This window comes from Ochotona princeps, chromosome 10 (genome assembly GCF_030435755.1).
Source record: "Ochotona princeps isolate mOchPri1 chromosome 10, mOchPri1.hap1, whole genome shotgun sequence".
NCBI lineage: Eukaryota > Metazoa > Chordata > Mammalia > Lagomorpha > Ochotonidae > Ochotona > Ochotona princeps.
In genome coordinates, this window is record NC_080841.1 from 57,594,265 (window position 1) to 57,621,368 (window position 27,104).

A 27,104-nucleotide genomic window follows, 5' to 3' on the forward strand; every position below is an offset into this window, starting at 1 on the left:
GAGATTGAGCAAACAGAGCAGTAAATATCGTATCATAACAAACGTTTTAAGTCACAGAGCACATTTAGAGGACATTAAAAGTTATGCAGAGAAGCGGCCTAGAATATGAATGAATGCAAAACCTTGTGCTGCACAATGGGTGATTCTCTGTGTCTCGCTTTAATCCATGTCAAAGTGATTCACCGCAAAGGAGTTACAGAAAAGTCAAACGAACAGGGTGGTTTTTACAGTGAAAGTCAGCTGTGCCCAGCAACTTACACAAAGTCCCTTGAATAAACATAGTAATCCAAAGCCTTCATCTTTCTCGTGTTGGTTTACCTAGCTGTTCAATCAGCTGAATAGCAACACATAATAGTAGAGACTAAAACTGATCCTTTCATTTAATATCGTGCCTTAAGAAAAGCGACAGTCACTTGATGGCAAAGCACACTGGACATCATCTTCTCTGGTAGAGTCATTACTGAGATTCGTGCATGCTTTGAGTACAATCTTTCATTCTGGCTCACAGTTCCTGGGTCAGCGCCATTCAGGAGGTTAAAAAGCATCTAAATTTTCTTCATAAAATGTATACAACATTAGCCTATGTGCAAAGAATCAAAGCTGCAATGGTGAACATTTTACCATGAAGCTCAGTTACTCTTACTTACTCACTGTCACATGAAAACAGATGGCCTAAAAAAAAGTAGATGTTTTTCAGCCTGGTACTGGCACAAAGATAGAGAGGAAGATGAATGGAGCAGAATAGAAACACCAGACAGGAATCCACATAGATACAGTCAATTAATCTTTGACAAAAAGACAGACAACAATCCAAGCAAATGGGAAGGTCTGTTCAATAAATGCTGTTGGGACAACTGGTTGATAGCCTGTAGAAACAAAAAGATAGACCCACATCTCTCACCATACACTAAGATCAAATCTAAATGGATAACAGACCTAAACCTACATCCAGAAACCTTCAAACTTTTGGAAGAAAATGTTGGAAACACACTGCAACACTTAGGAGTAGGCCCTCACTTCCTAAAAAAGACTCCAAAAGCAGTAGAAATCGAGACCAAAATAAACAATTGGGACCTCATCAAACTAAGAAGCTTCTGTACAGCTAGAGAAACAATCAACAAAGTAAAAAAGCAACCCACAGAATGGGAGAAGATCTTTGCGCACGACATAGGTGACAGAGGGCTAATTTCCAGAATATACAAAGAACTACAAAACAACCAAAATGTCAAAACAAATAAGCCACTCAAGAAATGGGCACGGGAAATGAGCAGACATTTCACAAAGGAACAAACCCAAATGGCAAACAAGCATATGAAAAAATGCTCAAGTTCCCTGGCAATGCGGGAAATCCAAATGAAGACAACCTTGAGGTACCACCTAACTCCAGTAAGGATGGCACACATACGTAAAACCACCAACACTTGTTGGCGAGGATGTGGGGAAAAGGGAACCCTTCTCCACTGCTGGTGGGACTGCAGACTGGTACAGCCCCTATGGGAATCCGTTTGGCGAATACTCAAACAACTGAAAATCAACATACCATATGATCCAGCAATAGCACTACTAGGGATATATCCAAAAGATCTCCTACTCAAGAAACCAACATGCACGCCTATGTTCATAGCAGCACAATCAGTAATTGCGAAAACATGGAAGCAACCAAAATGCCCATCAACAGAAGACTGGATAAGAAAGCTATGGTTCATCTACTCTATGGAATACTACTCAGCTATTAAAAAAAACGAAATGCAGTTCTTTGTGGACAAATGGGCCCGATTGGAATCCATCATGCTAAGGGAAATGAACCAATCCCAAAAGGTTAGATACCACATGTTTGCCTTAATTTGAGATGAAAAGATGACAACCTGAAAGATAGTACCTGTATATTGTAATATTATTGCAATCTCTAACAACTTGTATCCAATACAATAAGATAATGCGATATAATCTATAAACTAACAATTAATGTCAGAATACTTAAGATCTGCATCGAAAAACTGTAAAACATACTATACCCTCAATACGCTATGTCAATCCGCAATGGGGGGGGAGTGCACGGAAGCCTTTCAGGACCATAAAAAAAGTGAGGAAAAAGTACAATATAGCCTATCATGATCAAATCTGGTAATTCATAGACAACAGACTCAAAGCGGCACTAAACAATAGTAAAACTACTATACCAGTGCATGTGGGGGGAATCGGGTGAGATCCTGACAACCTCTTAACAGGAGGTCATGTGCGTGGAGCAGGGGGACACTCCAGGGTGGAGCAGGTGGCAAGGAGAAAGCCTGGATTCCAACCATGAAGACTCCCAGACCTTCACCACAAACTATTAATACGAGCAACAAGGACTATATCCCAACTGCCAAGGAGGCCACAGGGAATTGGATGCCCTCGGAGGCCGAGTACTCTGAGGTCACCCATCCCCAACCGGAGCTCCCGCTAGGGATGGAAGAAGTCTAAACACTACCGTGCAGAAACCAACGTCATTGGAAAGACAACCAGAAGCCCTGAGTGGTCTGCAGAAACAGAAGAACAATAAACTTCCTTCGGGACCAGGGAGGAGAGCTTTCTCTCGACCAAGCCTGGCTCCACCTCTGGACCCCCACCCTCCCTTGCAATGACCATCAGGATCGCTCCGAAAACCCCTCATAGCAAACAAACAATCATACAAACTAAAAAAACCTAAAATAAATAGACAAACAACAAAAAGTAGAGCTTGGAATCTGACAGGAAAGAGCTGGCATGGATTGGCTCATGCCTCGCTGGGTAGGACATGAAGATTAGTCACTCTTCACCGTGGTGTTGGGGACTTTCCTGCACACCCCCTCCCAAAAAAAAAAAAAGTTCTGCACCTTAATTGTTGACAAATGTCTTGTTAGAGTTACAAGCCAGTCTAGATTATCCTAAAATCTGCCAAGATCAGCAAAATTATACTTCAACACAACAAATAGCTAAATACTAAAATGAAATAGACACGAGACAGCTGAATGGTACCTTATAGCCATTTTAAGGTATATAGCAGCAGGTCCTGTGTACAAACTAAAATTGAATTGTCAATGAGCAAATCATAGGTTGTGGTTATGAACTTGTTTTTTGTTTGTTTTTTTTTAACATACTGGTTATGCAAAACCATGTCAATTCCATAATGTTACAAATTGCTGTTGATGTTATATTGGGACTCTTAATTGACTGGGATGATATTCTACCAGCTCTGACTTCGGACCAGAAATGGTCTCCCCAAGAAACTGTTCAACCCATCTGGACAATAAGTAGCTGGACTCTATGCTTGGTATATGTTTGCAAGGAAAGAATCTTGATTGAATTTGAACTGTAATACTGCATCAAGGTGGAGGAATCCACCAGGGGGGAGGGGCGTGGGGAGGGGTGGGGGGATTCCCAGAGCCTATGAAACTGTCACATAATGCATAATAATTAATAAAAAAAATGAGATGTTTTTAAAGGTACAGTGAAAACAGCAGCCCATAGAGGATACCCTGTTGAGTGTAGATGCTGGCCTTCAAGAGGTAATGTGCACTTTGAACTATTGCTTTTATGATGTTGTTTTCCCAATAGTTATTCTGTATAAGTCCAGAAATGAAAACCTGTAAGGTTAACCCCATTCAGCATTATAATCTGTGACTTTTTTTCTGTAAGCAGCTACTTTCCTCTTCCCAATATGTATTCCTTCCAGAATGAGAGAATTACACTAAAGCAGAATTCATGCTTGTAACCAGCCACTTTGCATTTCTTGTGCTATAACATTATTATACAAAAAAGCCTACCATAATGAAAGGGATGATTGACTCTGATTAGCAAGAGAAGATAGGACTGCTGCTGCATTATGGAGACTGAAATGAAGAAGTCTGGAATACAAAAGATTCATTGAAGTGGTTGTGTGCCTGCTGATAACTATAAATCAGCAAATGCGGAAACCTTAGGCTGTTGAATAAGCACACTAGACTCCCAGGAATGCTGTCCAGTGAAGAACAGAGTGCAGAATTATGTGAGATTAGATGGATGATGAATATTCATTGTACTACCAATAAGACCTTTGAGTATCCCAAAAGCTTTCTTTTTTTATAACTTTCCTCTTTTTACTTTTTAAAAGAATTCATGTGTGACCATTATCTTGAAAACTCAGTGACAATGTGAAGTGCACTAGGGGAATAAATAAATCTAAGAAGCAAAGTGTAACTGTAGCAGACACCATCAGTACCTTTACCTGGATGTATCCCACCAGAATCCCTCAACCAGTGACTGCTAGACGTCAATATGCAGATAACCCAAAGTTTTATTATTTATGTGACTTATTTCAATGACAGAGAACAACTGACTTCCAGGAATCCCAGTTTAGGATAACATTCATTTTTTTCTGCGGTGGTTATTCTCTTGTAAATGTAACACTAAGTTTGATTCTGTTATTTTATTGGCTGCCTTTATTTATTGACTCATTTCTTTACTTTTTCGGCAGTGTTTTTCCATCCCTAGAAAGTGGAGTCTCGAACTTCCTCTGGTAAAATCCAAATCTTAATTCCTAGTTGGATTTATACCTATGAAATTTTTGCTGTGTCTACATTTCCCTAAATTGGGTGAAAATGTTCTTTGAGTATCTACGGATATCCAGAAGAATCCCCACTAAGACAATTTTTTTAATTGAACCATCTTCCTCCAAATGCAGTTATTTATGGATGGGATCTATAAGACTAGTGGTGTTTCCGAGACATTCTAACTCCAAATTTCATCTTCATAGTTGCTTATGTGTCATTAACTAAAAATTTTGTTTTAAAATCAAATGCTGCACAGCCAAAACAGGTAGGAAAGGAATGAAGAGATATTTATGGGCAATGAGAGCATGCAACTGCTTATCCTAAAACACCCATCTCTGTCCCATTGTTCAGAGTCAGCTCAGCTCTTCCTTCCCTCTGCGACGTTATCTACTAATTCTGGCTGATGGGATTTCAGATGCTGTTGCCCAGTATAAGGTACTCCTTATGCCACTCATTTACAACTTAAGCACAACCTAGGAACATAGACTTGGTGCCAAGTCTGCATTATACATGATATAATAATACATGATTCTCTTGGGAGTTGGCGGAGTTCAATCCTCAGTATTGCTCTCAACACTTAAAAGGTATTGAATTGAGTTTAAAATTAAGTTTCCTTGGAGCAAGCATTTGGGCTAATGTTTAGGATCCTGATTGGCATCTCCTATCACAGTATCTGGGCTCCAGAGTCTCCGTTTTCACACTGATTCTGGCTTCCTAGTGTCTTCAATGGCTTTGATGTCATACATGGTCATTCAAGTGACTGGGTCACTGCTGCCCATTTGGGAGACCTGGCTTGGGTTCCAGGCCCCTGGCTTGGCCTGACCCAACCCTGGCATTTTGAGTATGTGGGGAGTGGGGCACTGAATAACTTTGCCTCTCTCTGTTTTAAGCAAGGTTTTATAAACTATTTTTTGTCCATTGTTTAAAGGAAATAATTATATGAGTAGTCATTGCATGTGTGCCTTTTTGCTTTATTTCCATCAAAGTTTATAGTGGTAATCTTCAGTCTTCACTAGCCAAAGTTTACTCTAGGAGTTTCTGAATCTAAGAAAAATAATAATGATTTCTTCATGACTTGTATCCTCTTCTGTTTTATGATCTTTCCCAGATGTCCAGAGCTCCATTCCTTGGAAGGTCATTCTGAGGCTAACTACAAAACTGTGCCTTAGAATTCTGTGAACACCTTGGGCAAGGGCAAAGGAGATGATGATGGTGATTACTTAACTTCAGAGTATCACTGATATTAAAAACCATACATCTTGTGCTAGGCCAGAGGGCAGTACCTAAAAATACAATTAAAAGCATCATCTTAGGGATAATTAAACTTTAAAAAGAACAATGTGAACATTTTCATTTTAAACCCAATTGTATTTGCCATTGTCAATCTTCCTCAATTCCACACATGAATGACTTGCTCTCAGTTATTACACTGTAGGGTTTTTCTGGTCACAGAGAAGAGAGCCTATTGGTATACTGTAGAGAATAGATCAAGCATGAATGTGGGACTAGGGCTCAACTCTGTAGGAATATTGAATTCCACAAATGGAAGAGCATTTTGCAAAAGCAGTACTGAGAATTTTTAATGTCTGATGGCAATAATCAACTACAGAGTAAATAGTTTTTCTGTATCTTGTCTATTTTCTAAATACACATTTTAGTTTTTTAAGATATTATAAAGCATATAATAATGTGCATTTCAGCCATTTTTAATTTGAAAGGAACTCAAAATGCAGGGCAAAAGAAAAGAATCTTATATTCTATCAAGTTACTTATTCTGCAACCACCTGCTATGGACAGAATCCTGACTCTTCATATGCCTGTTAAGTTGAGTAGAGGCTTACCATTGGCACTGACAGCTTTAATTTCATTAAATGCAGGATTTCCAATCATTTATATCAGTCATAAATGCTTTTACATTATACATCTATTATCATATGCCTTTATTTCAAAAGTATTTTGTCAAGAGTCATCGAAAATAAAACTCTGGATTTGTCCACTACAACATCTTTACATTTATTTTTGTAAAATAACTATATGCTTATAAGTTGAAATTAGGAATCAGATATTTTATAGATAAGGATTTTAGGGTAAAGCTTAGCTTACTATGCTTTTGTTCTCTTCCAAACCAATTGCAAACAGAGACAAATCTAAAGGCAACATTACTCAAAAGTGATGATGTATTTTCCTTTCTGCTAACTAGATAGTAAAACTATCTGATTAATATTAATTGGCATTTAGAATGTTTTTACTTTGAAGGACTATACAGAATCACTATAATTGGCAAATATCCATAAAGCAGAATTTTACAAGATTATTTTATTTATAAATAGTTACCAAAAAAGACAGAAGATAACTCAAATATTTGCAAGAGAAAGGGGCCTGATCACTTCTAAGGGAATCCTCATCAGATTAACAGCTGAGTTCCTAACAGTAATTGGATGGGCCAGGATGGAAGGGGAATGATAAATTCCCAGATCCAAAAGCAAAAGCTGACAACCCAGAAAGATATTCTTCACAAGTCAAAGAAAATAAAAGACTTTCCTCAAAAAGCTAAAACTAAGGGAATCACATCAAAATTGGCCTTACAACAGACGCTTATATCTTTTGTAACTGACTGGATTTGAACTGTAACACTGCAGCAGGTGGAGGAATCCACCATGGGGGGAGGGGCTGGGGGGGTTGGGGGAATCCCAGAGCCTATGAAACTGTGTCACATAGTGCAACATAATTAAAAATACATATATATCCACAAAAAAAAGTTACCAAAAATAAAGCAATGGTGTATACTATTATTTCTTTCCTGAAGTCACTGCCACTGACGTTCTTGGGCACCCTGACTGTGTCTTTCTGAGTGATATTACCCGTTTTTGTAGTGATCAGTGATATCTGGAGCTGCATTCACATTGGTAAACTTAAAAAAAAAAAAGATCATGAAGGTCAGAAAACCACTTTTACCTAAATGCTTGTGTGTACACACACACATATAGAGGTTCCATATTGCTCTCTCCTAACCTTCCTTAACTCTCTTTGGTCTGAGTTTATTGGGCTTCTTTAACATTTGAAGAAAACCTATTTCCTTCCTTCTGACAGCTTTTCACCATAACTGCATTTTTTCATATGATATCAATTTATTATTATACTTCATAAAAATGTATGTATTTTCACAATGAACATATGCTCAATTATTATAAGGTTGTTTACTTTTTATTTTTCTGCACACTCTGTGTATGAAAGAATTTGCGTAATTTAAGTGATTATATCTAATTATATAAACTTTATGTAAAGTATGTGCTTCTGTTGATTTGTAATATGCTGCTCTTGCTAAGATAGATGTAGCTTGTCTAGCATAATTTATATGCAGAAACTAATGCTTATATAAAAATTTATTCAGGTAAAACTGTTGGAAAAATAACAGTGTCTATTTCCAGTAAAACTGAGGATTGTTAGTTTTTCTTTAAAATTGCTTTTAACATTTTTGTTTTTGACCTTTTCTGTAATTTTAAAACACAGAATTTTCCCTCTAGGCTTTCTCTATGACATACCTACTTCTTATTGTCAGTAATCATATATTTTATTCTTTGTAACCCATTTTTATTATATTTGATGTAATAAGCACTTATGTGCATGTTATTTATTTTAGATTTGGAAAGAATAAAATATCTATGTTTGCTTGTCTTAAACTCACATGTATAAGTCCTTAAAAGTTTATAGTTCTATAAATCAATATTATGTAAAATTGGAAGAATAGAATCTGTACTTACCTAGACATATTTTTGATTGTAACTAAGTTGATTAATTTTTTCTGTGTTCTCATCTCTAAACTAGAAAAATAAAAAGCTTCCCAAATGTCTTCTCATAACAATTTTTTCAATCTTTACTCTTCAAATTGAGTTTCTCTTAAAACCATTTCTTATTATCTGGAAGCCATAAAATCAACGGCTTTTACTCTGTGAATTCTAGATAACCAACTTAACACCAAAGTCTCATTCAGCCAAGAATTCAATCTATGTATTACGATAAGCTTAAGCATTTTCAATGACACACCAGTCTCTTACACCATACTATAAAACTTTACATCTTTTTTTCTGTGCTGTAATATTATCTCTATGCCCTTATGATTTTCTCTGGAGATTTTAATGCTATTTCTTAACTTTCCTTGCATACACTGACATACGTAATTGCTACTGTGCTGTTTCTCGTGTGTGTATGTGTGTGTTGTGTTCTGACTAATCCCTACATTCTCATCAGCATATGTGCTCTACAGAAAAGCAATGTGCAGCACCCTATGTCCTTTTTATCGGGCCCCTTTCTACTTGTCACTGGCAGCATGGCAGCATATCTTAGAAGCAGCATATCCCTAAACTCCTGTAACATCATTTGCTCACCTCTCTTATGGGATAAAATAGATTGCACTGAGATTATTTGCTTTTGGGTGTCTGTTCCTTGAATGTAAGCTCTTTTTTAGTAGGGACTGAGCTTGCCCTCTGTAAATTTACTGAAGTGAATTATACATGTTAAACTTGGCTGCAATAGTATAAACCTGAGTGAAAGTAGCATGATGAGAAAGCAGACCCTGTAGGACATGCAGCATGGAGATGTGATCCAAAAATTGTTCAGATTGTTTAAATGAAAGTACATCTGTAACTAAAATGTATTTTGAAGAACAGTATAATTTATTATGACATTATGATAGTAACTACATCAGTTTAGTAAACTAAATCAGTTTACCCCTGATTTCTCATTGTTTAAGTGATATGGGCTATTAACCTCTAAAATGTAGCTGTGTGATGGCTCTTGGCATGCTCAGGATCCTAACTCCAACCACTGCCTGAATGTTGGTGGGCGGAGCCCAGGTAACTGCTCAGATGTGCCGGTGTCTGAATTTCCCAGTCACGGCCACAACCATGTAGCTAGGAAAGCCCATGCCCAGCTTCCTGCTGGGGATCCTAGCTCCCTATCCACCACTGCCAAGCAGTGAGGTCTTGGGGTGTGGAATTACTGCCTATGGATATTCATGGATAAGGCCACTGTGCTTGTAGGTGAGGATTGAATCCTGAGTGGCACTCAATGACAGGGCCACTGTACTTGCAGGTAAGCAAGGGGACTGAGATCTAGTGGTTTGGAGGAGAGAGATGGGAAGATCTGTAAGGGTCAGACTCATGCACCAGCCCACATGGGTATCTGGAGTTGAGTTTGTTAGCATGGAACATTGTTGGCCACCACTCACCAGTCCATGTGAAAGCTAGGGTTAGGGGCTTGTCTAACAGGACTAGATCCCAGTACCTGACAGGATGTCAGAACAGGGGATGGATCACATTATGCAGGAACATGACACTAGCTAGCAAGCAAAAGAACCAGGTCTGTTGCAGGTTCTGTCGTGAATATGTGTCCCAAACCCTGTGGAGATGCAAGTCCCACTGATTAGCTCTAGATTTGGGGTGGTGATGGGCTGTGCTAGATGTGACCATGGCACCTGCCAACACTCACGGGTACAGGGACTGATAATAGACTGTGCAGCACCTGCATGTGCATCCTACAAGGGTGTGGGGTGGGCCGGGCCCCAACATTCACCAGCTCATACTAGTCCAAGATGGAGGAACAGGCTATGCCAGAAAAGAGCCTAGTACCCACTGGCATATGTTAAATCTGGTTCTGGGAGTGGGCCACATGGGGGAACTTGGTAAACTCTGCTGGGGGGGGGGGTCATAGCTTCCACTAGTGAGCACATGATCTAGGCCTGGGAGTTGGGCAGGCTGGGCAAGGTAGCTCCAACTGATGGCCAACATGTGGGCTGGTTTTGGAAAGGAGTGCACCAGGCAGAGCTGAGCAACCTTAGCTCACTGGCAAGTGCAGAAATCAGGCTGGAGCAGAGGTCATGCTGTGCTAGGCTGTGCTAGGCTGTCACACCTACTGATCTGCATGAGCCAGGATGGGAATAGACTAAGCAGGGCCAGGTTCCAGCACCTGCCAGAGAATCAGGACAGGAGGCAGGCCTGGTCAGGCCAGGCTACAGCATCCAAAGGCAAAGGCCAAAACAGTGAATGGGGCTACGCCAAGCTGGGTCAGAGCAACCACTGGCAAGCATGAGATCTGTGGCTGGGATCAGGCCTGGTTGGGGAGCAAAGGGGAAACTTTGGGTGGGTTGTGGTTCCCACTGGTGAGTGTGAAGGCCAGAGTGGGGAATGCTGTCTAGTCTGAGCATGGTTACAGTGTCCCTCGGTGCAAATGTGGATGGGGCTAGATAGACAGTGGCACCTGCTGGCAGGTATATGGACTGGACAGTGGGGCCGGTAGGGTTGAACAAGGTTTGAATGCACATTGTCATATATGAGAACTGAATGGGATATGGGATAGACTGGACCAGTCAGCTGTACATACTGGCATGGGAACCAGAGCAAGTGGTGGGCCTGGTGGGAGTTATTGCAGGTCGCTCCAACTAGGCTGCAGCTCCCACTGGTTTGTCTGAGGGCTGAGTGTGTGGTGGGCAGGATCGGGCTGGGCTGCAGCACCCATTGGTTTGTGTAAAAGGCAGGGCTGGAAACAGAACTGACTCAGCAATTGCAACCACCAGCATATGCATAAGCTGATTGGGGCAATGGGCTGTGCCAGACCCTGTATTGGCAAGCACACACAAGAATCAGGTCTGGGATTACCTCAGATGAAGTTTCTATGGAGATCCCCCCAACTGAATTGTTGGACTCAGCAGCCCAACCGTGGAGAGAATTGCAGGTTCCATGATCTGACCTTGGAGAGAAGTGTCAGAGCTAGTCCTCCTCAGTGGGTTAGTAGGAGCAGTGACAGCATATCCAGGTTCACGTGGAGGATATGGCAGTATGTTGGAGTTTACAGAGGACATCTGGTACACAACAGAGGACAGAAGAAACTGATCAACTACCCCAGACAAGCGTTGGCAGTGAATAACTGGGCAAATGGAGACTCTAAAGTGGACTATGTCAACCAATGGATTCTGGAGAGATTTCATTGTGCTTGGAGTGGTGAAATCAACAGTAATTCAGAATGGTTAAACTATCAAAACCTCATGAGCAGGACCCTCAGAGCATGTTCCACATTGGGGAACATGGGGTGGTTTCGGGTTGCTGCCCTCAATTCCAGTGTGGCTGCCCACCATTTCAGAGTGCAGAGGTGTTTGGGAAGCTGGGTATGACTTCTCTCCTTGTCTCCCCTTTCCCCCAGATATAGGAAGGAAAAAGAGAGAATATGAAAATGGTGATCTCACCCACCTTCCTGTAGCTTTTAACCCTAATCACCTTAATCAACCATGTAAAAAAATAATCAAAAATAAAAATAATTAATAATTAAAACAAAATGTAGATGTGTGTATTTAGGGATTGAGACAGTTTGAACTTTTCACTGACATATTTTAGATCTAGTGATGTGAGCATAGTAAAACAGAGTTGTCCAAATATATTCAGTATAATAGTTCTCCAGGCCTAAAGCTTGGACATATGCAATAATTAACCAGTTGCTTTATTTCTATTCATTATCCTTAAGCTGTCCTTTTGTGATGTTCTGAGAACTAATGCGCTTTTTAAGCTTTGTTTTAAATCTTGACAGGTATTATGGCTTTGAGTGTAGTGCAGAAAAGATTATTTGACCAAGCTGCCAAGCTGTTGTACATTGAATTTAAAAAATTAAACTAAGTAAGTCACCTTAGTAAAATCATAAAGAAGGGAAAAAATTTCCAAGTTAAAGAAAGACTTGAGACTGTCTCATTTCAATGTAATACTTATAGGAAGAATTTATATAAGATAATTATATTTATACATGTTTATATATTCTCATGTACGTTCTCAGATTTTTTAAAAATTTATTTTATATTTAAGCCAATGTAAGAGCTAGAAATGTATGTAACTGGCATTTTTGGATATACCCAATTTTATCCAGTAGTTCTTAGACATTTGATTGTGATATGTAACCGTTATCTATGATACAATTTTGTGATCAAATCTATTAAACAAAGACTTTGACATATCAGATTGTTTTTGCATATTTAGTAAAGATGACTTCCTCAGGCTCAGTGAGAGGAAGACAGGCTAGATTTACACTCTGAAGCAGAACAGTGAAAATGCCAGACAACCAACACAAAACAGCAATTGTTAGACGTGTACTTTAACAGTTGCTGTATAATAATCTGTAATGAGAGTTACATGACCAAGGCCAACTTGATGATTGTCCTGACTTAAGATCCTGTCAGAAGTATAAGGCTGTGTGCAAACCCTGGCAGGTCTTTGGATGGAGCAGGGCTTCAGGGGAGGCCATTGGTTACAATAACAGGGGAGAATACAAGAACCAGAATATATTCACACATACACACAGAGAGAGATGAAGAGACTGAATGAATATTCCAGAGATTTGAAGAGATTGATTTTAAAGTCTTTGCCCGAGTACTGGTGCTTTCATAGATGTAAGGAAACTATCGGAACTCAACAAAAAATAAAAACATCGAAAAAATAATTTTAATAGGTGCCTGGTTCCACTTCCAGCATTCACCTTGAGCAAACCTAATTCAAAGTTCAGAGTATTTAGAAGTATAGGATAAATTACATCAATATTTATGTAACTGTTTTCTGTGAAGGAAATTGCATAGGATAAAATAGTCACTTGAATAAATAGTGGCTGCTACATTTCAAACTTAACGTCAATCTTACTTCTATTTTTTTTAAAGATTTATTTATTATTATTGGAAAGCTGGATATACAGAGAGGAGGAGAGACAGAGAGGAAGATCTTCCATCCAACGATTCACTCCCCAAGAGAGCCGCAACGGCCGGTACTGCGCCGATCTGAAGCTGGGAACCAGAAACCTCTTCCAGGAGCAGGGAGCTGGATGGGAAGTGGAGCTGCCAGGATTAGAACTGGCGCCCATATGGGATCCCGGGGCGTTCAAAGCAAGGACTTTAGCTGCTAGGCCACGCCGCCGGGCCCTTAGTTCTATTTTTTTTTTTGAAGATTTATTTATTTTTATTGAAAAGGTGGATATATAGAGAGGAGGAGAAACAGAGAGGAAGATCTTCATTCCCATGGTCCACTCCCCAAGCGGCCGCAACAGCTGGAGCTGAGCCAATCAGAAGCCAGGAGCCTCTTCCGGGTCTCCCATGTGGGTGCAGGGTTCCAAGGCTTTGGGCTGTCCTTGACTGCTTTCCCAGGCCACAGGCAGGGAGCTGGATGGGAAGCAGGGCCGCAGGGATTAGAACCGGCGCCCATATGGGATCCCGGCATGTGCAAGGTGAGGACTTTAATCACAATGTATCATGCCAGGCCCAGTTGTATATTTTTTTAATAAATTCATTGGAATGGAAACATAAGAAAACAACAGAAATCTACACTAAGAAACATCACCTCAAACCTTTTAAAACAGATAATAAAGACAACATTTCAAAAGCAGCTAGAGAAAATAGGCATATAATGTACAGAGGGACAATAATTGTTAAAGTAGGGAAAGACATAAAATGTTATAATTGCATTATAAACAGTACAGTCCAGGGTAAAAGAAAGAAATGTCTTTAAAACACTTAAAAGTAAAGATATAAATTTGATCTGTGTTTCTCAACATCTTTATCAACAATAATGTTGAAATAAAGACACGGTCAGACATGAAATTTAAAAGAAGCAAATGAGGGAGAAAAATAAAAACGCAGCCTCTTCATCTGTCATGACAGACTTTAAAAACCAGAACACATGCACACACATGTACCCAAACTGATACACATACACACACAAAATCAGCACCTCACACAAGAGGGCACAAGATGAATATTGGGACAAAGTGTTTGTAATACAATTAGGAAAGAAAAAAAATTGGGTCCTGAGTGGTAGCCTAGTGGCTAAAGCCCTCGCCTTGCACGTGCCAGGATCCCATATGGGCACTGATTTGTATCCCAGAGGTCCAACTGCCCATCCAGCTCCCTGCTTGTGGCCTAGGATAGCAGTTGAGAATGGGCCAAAACCTTGGTACCCTGCACCTGTCCGGGAGACCTAGGAGAGGCTCTGGGCTCTGGGCTCTGGGATCCTGGCTTTGGCTCAGCAAGCTATTGTGACCTCATGGGGAGTGAACTATCGGACGGAAAATCTTCCTCTCTGTTTCTCATCCACTCTGTATATCTGACTGTCCAATGAAAAATAAATCTTAAAAAGAATACAAAATGATTATGATAACCTCTGAATGATCATTCATGACTGTAAATGTAAATGGATTATATTTTCCAGTCAGAAAACACAAAGTATTTAAAAACAACAAACCTAATCCCTATAAGGTGATACTTATAAAAGACTTCTCATTTTTAAAAACACACACAGGCTGAAAATGACAGAAGAAAAATGGTATCCATCTACATGGAAATCAACAGAAAGTAGTGACCATGCTTCCATGAAACAAGATTGACTTAAAATAGAACCCAAAAAAACAAACCCAAACTGTCACAACAGAGAAGTTCACTAAATAGTGATAAATCAGAAATTCATCAACAACTACAAATATATAGGCATCAAACATCAGATTACCTCAATATAAAAAATGAGAATAACTAACAAGCAACACAGAAATAATTGGACACTAGTATCGGGCTTTTAGCAGAAGAAAGTTGAGAAGGAAGAGGCTTAGTCCATAGATAGCAAAGGGAAAAAAGCAAGAGTGAAGCAGAAATAAATACTGGATTTTTAATAAATGGGAAAAAGCAATAAACTCAAGTGTTTTTTTAAAAATATTGGGCCCGGCGCCGCGGCCTAGCAGCTAAAGTCCTCGCCTTGAATGCCCCGGGATCCCATATGGGTGCCGGTTCTAATCCCGGCAGCTCCACTTCCCATCCAGCTCCCTGCTTGTGGCCTGGGAAAGCAGTCGAGAATGGCCCAAAGCCTTTGGATCCTGCACCTGCATGGGAGACCCAGAAGAGGCTCCTGACTCCTGGCTTCAGATTGGCTCAGCTCTGGCCATTGCAGCTGCTTTGGGAGTGAATCATCAGACGGAAGATCTTCCTCTCTGTCTCTCCTCTCTGTATGTCTGACTTTGTAATATAATAAATAAATGTTTTAAAAAAATATTAACAAACCCACTGGTTTAATAACAATAAGCATAGTAGATTTAGGGAATACTAAGCCAGTTGAGATCAGAAGTGAAAGAAGAGATAATTCGAAAGACTGTTTGGGACAATTAGACAGCAACAAATTGGTTAAAATAAGAAATTGATAAGTTCTAGGAAACACACAACCTGCCAAGAGTAAATCATGAAGAACTAGGAAATCTAAGCCAATCAGTAATAATAATTGAATCAACAAGCAAGAAATTCCCAATTATAACAACAAACATTCAGAATTTCTGCTTCATCTGCCCGGCTGTTTCGCACCTTGGATCAAGTCTGGGTCCCTCAGATTTAATGTAATGTCTGATAACTCAGAACCTAGGAAAAGGATACGACATTTATCTACTCTGTCCTCTCCTCACTTTATAGTCAATCCCTGTACATCCTCCAAATCTCTACATAAAGGTAAGTGGTCCAACTTAACAGGTGTCTTGGATACATACAAGAGTTTCATTGTGATTTCCCTTCTGGGATTGTAACTTTTTAAAAATTTATGGTTCTGGTCTGAATCTTCTGTTAAACGGTAAACTCTTGGTATGGGAACACTATTTCTCTCTGTCTGTGTCTGTACCATTAAGCATCACTAGCAGCCGACAGAATGTGACAAATGACATGCATTTCACATATTAATATATGAGTAGGTGTAAAGTAAGGATCAAGGTGTAATAGTAAAATCAGAATGAATGACTTAGTTGCAAAAATGTATCATTGAAGTCTAAACTGGACTCATCCAGTAACAAAAAATCTATACTTCTGGACCTTTTGTTTGAAAAATGTCTTAAGATACCAAAGAAGTTCTGAAAAAAACAGCATGTTAGAATAAATTTTAGTTTCCCCTGCATGTAACTTGTACATTATGGCCTGGTTTTCTTTAGTTTGCTGTTTACCACTATTATTATTTCATGATATTTTCATTTCACACAGCTAAATCGTAACTTACATACACTCAATAAAAGATAACATCCTAAAGGGAATAAATCAGTGATTGTCACTGATAGAAGTTCTCATCATGGCCATGAATGCTCCTTGATATAAAAAAGTTTTAAGCAAAGTGACCATGACCTCAAGCACAACTCACCACATTTGTCAGCATTCTTTCCTTCCCTTCATAGGCATCAGTGTGTCTCCTGCTGGCCAACAGCTTGTGGCCAAAAGGATGGATAGCATCTCTGGCTTAGGATACATCAAAGTCCTTGAATCATAGTCATCCAGTTATTCACAAGACTCACAGATAACAGAGTCCTGGCTTTCTGTAGGACTATTGAAAGTCTTTGTATAGCTTCTTTGGATGTAAAACTTAAAGAAACACACTGGAAAATCTTAGGATTTTTTGTTACATCTCTAATAGCCAAGTATTTTTATTGGCAAATAATGAGTAAAAAATCTGAGTTTAGCTGATCTTATAGTAGTTTAAATAATCAACTGTATCTCTACATGTAATTTAAATTGTTTTTCACTTTTGTTATATAATTGTATTAGAAAAGAATTTTTATTTCTTCTTTGTTTCCTAGTGGGAATGTACTAGTGTAGGTCAATAAAAACAACATATTAAGGAATAATATGTGTTTGTTACCATATCCCATTTCAGAAAGTATTTGTGCTTTAACAGACATCCTTATTTTTCATTTAAACTATTTCTTTCTGTGCAGTTGAAAATCCAGAGTTTCAGATAGTACTGTTTATTCTTCTTATTCAAACAATTGATCACTTTAAATAGAAGGGCAACTTATACATAGACCCCATGATATATTTACATTTCCTAGATGAATAAAATAGGCTATCATCTGGTTTTTATTTGAGCTCACAAATCACCAGGGATGATAGCTTTAAGAAGAGGTATGATAGTGTGCACAGGCATTCTTTTTATTGCCACTTTTTCTATACCATGTAATGGGGGCCTAAAGTAAACACTTTTTTGAAAACACCAGCCAGTAAAGCTGACATATACCACAGTGACTTACATAAAAGCAACTCAGGCACAGATGAACTGCTCCTGAATACAGAAGACTGATTTTTTCTTATGGACAGTCAGAATGGGAATTGTATCTGTGATAATAATGGCAAGAGGTAGACAGAAGCTACTTTTAAAAGAACTGCCTTGAGGCCAGAGGGTTACACCCAAGGGGAGAACAATATCAGCATTTCCATCTTCACTTGTGAGTTTAGAACTTTGGCTTTCCCAGCCCTGTAAGCAGTAAAAGCTACGTCCGTGTGGATTAGCAAAATATGCTGTGGAGAATACCAGAGAAAGTGCAGTCTTGCTCTTCTGCATGGTGCATCATCGATAAATCTGTGGTTAACATCTGACCGAGCAGCTACATGTGGCAAAAAGACAATGCTGCTTATTGGCTGTGAATGATACATGCTACTAACAACTGTCCAAGTCATACAATGCATGCTGGATTGGGAAAACACATCCACAAATCAAAATCCTGAGATCAAAATACAAACCTTTTACTCCGCATGCCTCTGCTTTTGGCATTTAGATTCTAATTTTTTTCTTGCATTTGCAAATGTGGGCTTGTCCCTCGGTTAATATTCTTCAAGAATTAAAAGTGTGTCTCTAACCACCACCACCAGCAACAACAAAAACATAGCTACAGTAAACAACAAAAAAGTAGATTAAACTAGAGTACTCTTCTCTCAGATCAATCTTATTTAAGCATACTAATCATAAATTAGCCTTTTTTTTTCTTTCTCAAAGCTGACATCAAATACCAAAATCACTTGTGAACAGGGAAGAACGTAGTCAGGCGAAGAAGGATTTCACACACAGAGAACAAATTCTATCCCAAAGGGTTCAGGGAACCATTCATTCCACAGAGCACAATCCTCCCTTCAGCGCCACCTTGCACACTCTCTATGGACAAATGTATGCTGTTAAAATGCTTCATGTCAGAGAAAGGGAAGCTGAGATAGAGATCTGTAAGCTAGTATAAAAGTTAGAAAGCCAAGTCTGATACTGCCTTTGAGAAAAGCAAGGCATTGAAGAGTCAGAGATATTAAGCAGGCATACCTTGTATGTTAGTCTGAGAGGGATGTAGTAGAATAAAACATTGTATCACAGGCTCATTCCATGACTCTATACTTCAATTTTGCGTGTTGTGTGAATAATCAAATGGAATTTTGCATTAAGTTAGACATGTAATAATAATAATGAAAATGTATTCAAGACTTATATTTTAAGCTTTTACATGCAATATAAATACACATTAAAAATATAATGACTTATAAAAACTCAGTAGCATCTATTGCTTAATGCCCTTGTTTATAATTCTTGCCTTTACAGATAGTTTGTGAGAAGATGTCTTCATTTCTTCAGTTCCTAACTTTTTTCTGTATTCTTCAATCTGCTGCAGTTTAGCTTTTATATTCCAAGCTAAAATTCAATGACTTATTTGCTAAGTACAGTTTAGATTTTTATATCCTGATGTACAAACATGCTAATGCTACATAAATCAAGGATATTCTCCCTTCATAGTCTTATTCCTCTTAAACTCTGCCAATCACTTGATGTTTGTATTTCTGTTTTTCCTGTGCATTTATTTGTATGAAGACATGCCATGGGTGAATCAAACTGCTTTCCTCCCACTGCCTTTCAATCACATAGCAGCAGTCTCCGTCTGGGAGTACTAGTGTGGAGACAAACCACGCTGTCTACAATGCTGTTTATGATGAATTGCTAACACTTCAAAAATGCTTTGATGAATTTGTAAGGTTTTTTTTTGGTGAATTGAGTGGAGCCACAGGTAATACACTTTAACCAATTCAGATATTGTGAGTAGGTACTCGGCTCATTGGATTCCCACATCTGATTTCATAGAGTCTGGTTTGAGTCCCAGTTCCTCTGCTTTTAAGCAAACTTCCCATGAACATACACCTTGGGAGGTAAAAGATGATGACTCTGGGATAATGGTTGCAGCCATTTGGGGAATGAACTAGCAGATCGTAGAACTCTGATTTTCTGACTCTTTCGAAAAATTGAAAATAAACAAAAAAATTACATATTCTATAGAAGAAGACCTTAAAAAATGGAGAACCTTACCATGTTCTTGGATTGGCAGGACCAACATTATCAAAATGGCCATATTACCGAAAGCAATATATAGATTCAACGCAATCCCAATCAAAATCCCAGCAACATTCTTCTCAGAAATAGAAAAGATGATACAGAAGTTCATCTGGAATCACAAAAGACCACGAATAGCTAAAGCTGTCTTGAAAAATAGAAATCAAACCGGAGGAATCACAATTCCAGACCTCAAGACATACTACAGAGCAGTGGTTATCAAAACAGTCTGGTACTGGTACAGAAACAGAGAAGATCAGTGGAACAGAATAGAAACACCAGAAGGGAATTCACACATGTATAGTCAACTAATCTTTGCCAAGAAAACAGAAAACAATCCAGGTAAAAAACCTGGTCTATTCAATAAAAGCTGTTGGGACAACTGGATAGCAGCTTGCAGAATAAAGAAGCAGGACCCGCACCTGTCGCACTATACAAAAATCAGCTCTAATTGGCTCAAGGACCTAAACCTACACCCAGAAATCATTAAACTACTAAAGGAAAACATAGGAAGCACACTCCAAGATATAGGAACAGGGAAAGACTTTTTAGAAAAGACACCTAAAGCAACGGCGATCAAATCCAAAATGAACAAATGGGACTATATCAAACTAAAAAGCTTCTGTACAGCAAAGGAAACAATTAAAAAAGTGAAGAAGCAACCAACAGAATGGGAGAAAATTTTTGCATTCTACACAAGTGACAGGGGACTAATATCTAGGATCTACAAAGAGCTTCAGAAACCCAGGGATAGTGAAAAAACAAACCCTGTAACAAAATGGGCAAAGGAAATGAACAGACATTTCTCAAAAGAACAGATTCAAATGGCTAACAAACATATGAAAAGATGCTCAGGCTCTCTAGCCATCAGAGAGATACAAATGAAAACCACCTTGAGGCACCACCTAACTCCTGTGAGACTGGCCTACATTCAGAATTCGAAAAACAACACATGCTGGCTTGGATGTGGGGAGAAAGGTACCCTCCTTCACTGCTGGTGGGAGTGTAGGCTAGTACAATCATTGTGGAAATCCAGATGGAGAGTGCTTGGAAAATTGCAAATAAACCTGCCATATGACCCAGCAATCCCGCTCTTAGGAATATACCCAACAGAAGTAAAATCTGCATATGAGAAGGGAATCTGTAATCCTATATTTACAGCAGCACAATCTACAATAGCAATGACATGGGAACAAACCAGATGTGCGTCTAAAGAAGAATGGTTAAAAAAACTGTGGTACATCTACTCAATGGAATATTATTCAGCTGTCAAGAAGAATGATATTATTCTATTTAAAACCAGGTGGTCCCAACTAGAAACCATTATGCTCAGCGAAATGAGTCAATCACAAAAGAATAACTACCATATATTCTCTCTCATATAAGGAAGCCAACATGGAAAGGGTAACTCCAATAGTCCATTGAGCGTCTATTGGCTGTTTGGCTGTGTCTCAGATGTTTTGATGTTTTTATGTCAGTCTGTTTGCTTCCAAATAATTTCTTTTCTCTAGCGGAGTTCATCAAGTGCCCATGGAGTATGCAATGGCAACATAGTTCCTAAGAGACTTCTGTGTTTCCTTTTAGTTAAGCATGTGCTGCCTACTCAGTGGCACATTACTTAATCAAGGTGCTACAATTTGTTGTTGACGTTGTTGCTGTTGTTATTTATGCTGTGATTGATGTGGCTGTTATGAAATGATGTCAATCCGAAAAATAGTTAAAAAAATGTTCTAGATATGAGAAAAAAATGTCTTTGGTATTTTGAGATTGCAATAAGCTTGTAAATTGCTTTAAGTACGATGGGTATTTTGATGATATTAATACTTTCAATATATAGGAATTTGATTTTTAACAGATAATTTTGTACTATGAATGTTTACTGTTAGTACCAGGTGTGAAATATGGCTTTTTATTATTGTTATACTTTTGTTTTCAAAAGATTAATTTTTCTGGCCGAAAGTCTTAATTATTTTAGAGGTAATTTGTGACTACTTTGCCATGTGTGTGTTTTTCCTTTCTTCCTGTGTGTTCCATGAGGAAGATATTCTGACTTTGTAGATGAAACATGCTTATGCTTTATTGTACAAGAAGTCTTATGTTTTTAAAGCAAATAAAGGTGTTTTTTTTTAAATTACATATTCTACCAAGTACCTACCAAAATCTTTCCAAATCTACAACAAGCAGTGAGAATACACACACACACACACACACACACCTGCACCTGCATCTATACTACACTGTTGTGTTACTATCTGATTGTACAAAATATCTTTCTAGTAAAATCATTCTGGGACCTCTCCCCATTCAGCAGGTGGGCAGCCCAGGGTGCTATTCCTGCACTGTTCCTTCTAGGACAGGTGCTGACCAAAGCCTTCAGGCTGCGTGGCAGCATGCTCTGGGGACTTGGGGGCATGGGCTTACAGGGATTCTGAGGGATGGCAAAGATGAAGGTGAGTGGTGACCTGAGGGTTCATGTCCAGGTGAAGAATTACTGCTGAGGGACTTCCATAGATTAAGCCACTGCATTTGTAAGCAAGGGGGCTGACACTGAGTAATTTGGAGTAGGGAACTGGAGGACTTTTAAGGCTCAGGCCAAAGTACCAGCACATGTGGGAGACCTGAGCTGGGGTAGTTAGCATTGAACATCACCAAGCACCACTCACTGGCATACACCAAAGCTAAAGCTGGGGGCCTACCTTGCTGAGCTAAATCATAATACTCACCCGTGAGTTGGAACAGGGGACAGGTGATGTTAGAATGGGCCATGAAAATAACCAGCATGTGAGAGAATCAGGTCTGGTAGCAGAATCTGTGGGAGGTATGTAGGCTCACCCTCATTGAACTGCAATCTTCTTTGGCACACCCAAAAGCTGTGGATGGAAACAGGCCTGGTTGGGATGTTAAGAGGATGCCCCAGCTGGGTTAGGGTTCCCACTGGTGAGCATAAGAGATAGAATTGTAGCTGTGGGCCTGGATGGACATGGTAATAGCCTCCCTCAGCATGAGTGGATCTGGGGAGAAACAGACTGGGCTAGACTCCAGCACCCATTAGTACTTTTAAGAGCCCGGGTAGATATAGAACAGGCTGGGCTAGGTTTTGGCTCATGCTGAACCATGTGAAAGCTGTATCTAGGTGTGGACCAGGTGTGGCTGGGCTGCAAAACCCAACGGTAAGAACTGGAATGGGTGCCAGCTGATTGAGCAAGGCCACTGTTCCTGCTAGGACAGGAGGTGGACAAAGTCAACCTGGGCCAAAGACCCACTGTTGTAAGCAAGATCTGGCACTGAGAGGAGCTTTATGAAACGCCTTGTCAGGATGCAGTCTCTGCAGGTGAGTGCAAGAACCAAGGCAAGGAGCAGTCCAGACCAGGTCAGTTTACAGTACCTGGCGCATACATGTGGGTCAGGTCTGGGGACAAACCAGGTTGGGCCAGTTGATAACATCTACTGGCAGATCTGAGAACCAGGTCAGGGCACAGGAGGAGCCAGATCAGGTTGCAACACTAGCCAGTTCACATTAAGGCCAGGACAGATGGCTGGCTGGGCTGGGCTAGGCTGTAGCACACACCAGCAGGAGCTGGAACTGATTGCATGTTGGACTGAGCCGTGCTGCACATGACACTGGTGGATGCTGAGATGAACTGAGCCATGACTGCCTGGCAGCAGTGGGTGGCTGTTCCTTGAGTCCTAGGGGCAGGGGCCCAATGGACCTGGGTCGCCTGGCGCAAATCCTTGGACCCACCTTCATGGTGGGTGCTGGGTTCTCTAGCCCTGAGGGTGGGGTATCCGACGGGACCCAGATTTCCTGGCCTGGATCCTTGTACCAGCCAGTGAGATGGGTGTCAGATGTTTCTCAATTTTGTTATACAATGACTTGATTATCTCCTTGGTTTACAAGAGATTTTAAAATCAAGAACCTTTATCTTTTATGTATTTAAAATTTTTCTCTGATGATGCTGTTGATTGCTAAAATATTTTACTATGTCCTGTGTAGTATGTTTCAAAAATTTTATAGAATCATGTGTAACATTATTTTCTTTTGTATAGTATAGACTATGTGACTTGATTCTGAAGGTAAAAAACCATTACATTGTATTTTACTATATTTTTGACTTTAGTTCTTAAATATTCCTTTTGCTAGTATAATAACGTATATGTATATGTGTGTGTTTTGCTAACTGATGTTCCGATATTTTTATCCTAATGGAAAGACACTGTCCTAAGCTACTCATCAAACTGCTTTTTATAGTTCAGTGACTGTTAATATTACTTTGTTAGAAATGTTAACCTGTTCTTCTGATTATGGACTGTCCATTCGTTTGTGCTGACTAGTAAATTAATCTATATCTATAATACGCATGATTTCAACTTTTACATTTTAAAATTTATTTTAATAACTTGGAGGGTATGTTCAACATTTCTTGGCCAATTTAATGCTTTTATCTTTAATTTGATCGTTGAATTTTGTTAGTCTCTATAAAAATCCCTGTTTGTGTACTGTGATATGATTTGGAATGGGCTCTTTGTAAGTATTCATTGCTATCACCCCATGTAATTTATATCACCAAGAGGTTTACAGAGGTTTATGTCATAGATCACACTTTTTCACTTTAACTGTATAATTGTTACCTTGATTTTGTCAGTTTTTCTAAGAAACAGGAAGTAGGTATACGATAACATCACTGCTCTCAATTGTTGCCTTGCTGGAAACATCAGCTGTTAGTCACCTGCTCTTCAGCATCCTCACTTCTTCCTGATTTCCGCTTATGTCTCTGACATTGTTGCTGAGTTAAGTTTTTTTATTTTGAGGTTTCTTTTCCAGTTAATTTACTCAAAATCCTTCTCTGATACCTCTATCCAGGGCCCAGCTTATCTACTATCCTGAAGTAACACCTCAAGTTCAAAGTAGAAGTTACTGTTAAGGTATGCACCTACTTAAACTCCTTAAATCTTAGTGAAAGATACCAGGGTAATTCCTCAATTCTTTTCTGCACATTGCCATTCCTAACCTTTTACTCAAATGTACAGAGTTCATCAATTTGACATTGTCTGTTATTATGTTTTCTTTTTGTCAAGAATTGAATGTATGCCATTGTGAAAAAGACAAAAAAGATATAAGGAAGAGAGTAGATAAGATCAAAAATATCACTTTTTTTCTAAGTCTGTGAAAAGATACATTCCTCCTATTGTCATAATGTGGCTCATTTAAAATATGTATGTGATTGTGCAATTTCCTGGTATTTGTAAAAAATATTCTTGCCTTTTCATCACCTACAACAAAGTCTGCTTCTTTACTTTGAATTCAAAGTCATCATCTGACACTTGTCTATTTATTCAGAATTTTGTTATTCCATCCCAAATAGTTCAATTGTCTGAATGAGAATTCTCAATTGCAAAAAAACACTGCATGTATTAAAAATTCATTCTCTTGCATATATGTCAAAAAACATGATTAGCTTTTCTGAATGGAAAAGCAAGATCTTTGGAAGTGTTTTCAAGACATCAGAGGAAAATATTTTAAAAGGCAATATATGGTGCAGACAGGAGTGACAGTGCCTCTGAAGTCCCAGGTGATTCATATCCAAAGAAATTTGTAAATATGAAACAGAAGTCCAAGAATCACGCAGATCAAAGCTGTCACTTTCTCCCAAAAATCTGAATAGGTGCAGGAACTTGACATGCTCTGATAGAAACATGAACCAAGTGACATTGCTAAATAAAGATATAAAACATATCTTTTAATTTCATTACCTTTTTTGTTGTTTTTTGATCTCTTGGGTCTATATAATAAAATCCATATGCAGGAAAATGCATGGAAACATGGAAAGAAGATTTGGGGATGGTGATTGGAAAACATACTGGTTGTAGTACTGGCTTCTGATGTGGTTCACTCACCCTCTCGATTCCTTTTACATTCAACAATGTATGGTCCCAGGAGATTGGTGACTCTAGCTGTGAAAACACTTGTTCAAATTTGTCTTCTTATTTCTCACAATCATTCGCCAATTTTGCAGAATTAGATAACAAAACAATTTCAGAGGTAACAGGCTATCGGCAGGCTGAACTATTCCAGTTTGAAGACCAAGCAGATAAACCCCCAAAGAGATTGACTATCTTTTCTGGGACTGAACTGAACAAAGTGGTTACAATGCTGAAAATATATTTCTTATAAGTTCACAGTAATCTGTCAATCTTACTGTAATTTTCTTAGAAACGCAAGTTTTTGTATAGAATTTATTAATTGAACAAACAACAGTTTAAAAACACACTGTGGGGTTATCACCTTGGCTCAACTGGCTAATTCTCCACATCCAAGTGCTGGGATCCAATATGGGTGCTAGTCTATATCCCAGCTGCCCAACTGCTAATCCTGCTCCCTGCTGTTGGCCTGGGAAAGCAGCAGAAGATGGCTTACAGCCTTGGAATACTGCACCCTTGTGGGAGACCCAGAAGAAGCTCATGGCTCCTGCCTTCAGAAAGGCTAAGCTTTTGTTGGTTGTGGCCATTTGGGGAGCAAACCAGTCGATAGAAGATCTGTTTCACTTTCTCTTTCTCAGTAAATCTGTCCTTCCAATGAAAACAAGTAAGTCTTTAAAAATAAATTTAAAATATCCCTGTACTTTAGTTTTTTAAACACAGGTGGCTATTTGTCTCAGTTCTGAGGAAATAACAAAATAATGATTTTATTGCACAAAAGTCTTAGTAGCTCTTTGTTGGTGTTTAAATCTCTAACATGCTGTTAATTAAAATTAATTCATTTGGGAATCCTCCGAAAAGTCCTCTTAAATTATAGAGGTTCTCTCACATTTTAGGCTTTGGTTATTTTATTTTGTTTAAATTTTTTTTTTTTTAGGTCTTAAATCTCTATGAAACATCATTCTTTAAAAATGTCAGTGTATTGATTATCTTCAAAATATGATACCATTCTCTTTTATTAGTATATGTCTGGAAGGCAATGAAAATTTATCTTATCTGATGTGACATTCACAAGTACAGTCTAGAAAACTTTGAGGAAAAAACACAAATGCTAATATTTAAACTAGTGGCATCTGTCATTAAAATCGTTTGCATCAGTACTGTGACTGCATAAATATTTATTAGCCCTAAACCTTTGCTTTAGTTAGTAAAATCATTGAGATTAGATTAAGATTTGATCTTTTACTTGTATTACTGTATTATCTAGTGCAACATCATTAAGTACTGAATAGTATACACCACTAAATAGTAGTAACATAACAACTTCAAAGAATGGTTGTTTGTTAATATAAATGATCAAAGTGACAGAATCTTTGCTTATGGGAGCCTGATTTTAAAGTGAGGGCCTCTCTGATGGTGCTGGCCATTAAAGGGATGGCTGTAGCAATGAAAGGGAATGAAGCACATCTATTCA